Below are 1,292 nucleotides of genomic sequence, written 5' to 3' on the forward strand. Positions count from 1 at the left end.
CCAATATTTAGATGTTGGGTATCCTTTTGTTGAACGGTCTGTTTAAAATGAATCAAAGCATCAGACTAAAAAAGCTTTTGAAAATAACCGAATATTTCGATTAAGGTCAAAATACAATATTTGTAAATCTGACTCTGAAAGAGTCAGTGCCTCACCAGCCATGAACCTCACCGCACATCACTGCCATGTATGGTTTCCAAAGTTAGCATGGCACTAGTCATTGCTGCAGTGTAGACCTGTGTGGACAGACCATTTCCATTCTTCTGTTAATAATGTCCTGCTTATTCAAATAGTTAAATGTGTGTTAAACTGTTTAACTAGTTAAACTGATGCTAAATCACCATAGGCAGCTTGCAGTGCAGGAAAACAAAAGAAGAACATCATTTTGGCACATTTCCATTTATCAGTAGAAATTAAACAAGTAAAAGGTTCACATACCGAAAGGACTCAAATTCAGTTTTAATCAGCAATTAATGTGGGAAATAAAGATTATAAATTGATGGTTATTACCAGCTTGGATTTTAATCCTAAATGAACTACTTTAGTAAGGAATGACAGAAGCCTGATCTTGAATCTGCGATACATCATCTAATCCCATTCGCCATCACCTGTCACCATTTATCCCCACATAATCTCCTTGTGACTGTGCTCTCACTTTCACTTGTATAACTGTTTTAAGGATTAGGTGTCAAACCTTATGGTGCAATATTGTGAAACATGAAGCCTGTTACATGACATGCTAGAATGTACACTGGATGACCCTGATTGCAGTCAACTTGGTGGACTTGTGGATATATTGTGAATCAAATGTGGCATATGATAAGAGATGTTGCAAACAGTTTGGATATAAATGCAGTCAAATGTAAAATAAACAGAATTGATACAAATATTTATTAAGATTCAGTGTTATTTACACAGTTAAAGGAGGTCATATAACATCCATGCAGTTACAGAACAAATGAAAAAAATTGCTTTTATTATCCCAGAACATTTATGAGAATCATCAGGTTTTTGAGCCATTATTAAACATATTAACTTTTACATTTATCAAACCAATCTGGTGATATTTGTCTGTACAATCAATGACCATCATAAGCTTATTCGGCACATGTTGCCTGTAAGCCAAAATGTAAATGTATAATGCCTGGAAATGGGGGTGTTGGTTGAAGCTGCTAACACATTCAGGATTTCGATTTTTGTCGTTTACATTTCATGTGTATTAATGGATGCTATTTTCAATCACAGATTTGATCATGCTTCAAAACGGTGTGAAAAAAGGGTTACGGGGGGGG

Source organism: Notothenia coriiceps, unplaced genomic scaffold, assembly GCF_000735185.1.
Source record: "Notothenia coriiceps isolate Sejong01 unplaced genomic scaffold, NC01 NC01_scaffold00008669, whole genome shotgun sequence".
Classification (NCBI taxonomy): domain Eukaryota; kingdom Metazoa; phylum Chordata; class Actinopteri; order Perciformes; family Nototheniidae; genus Notothenia; species Notothenia coriiceps.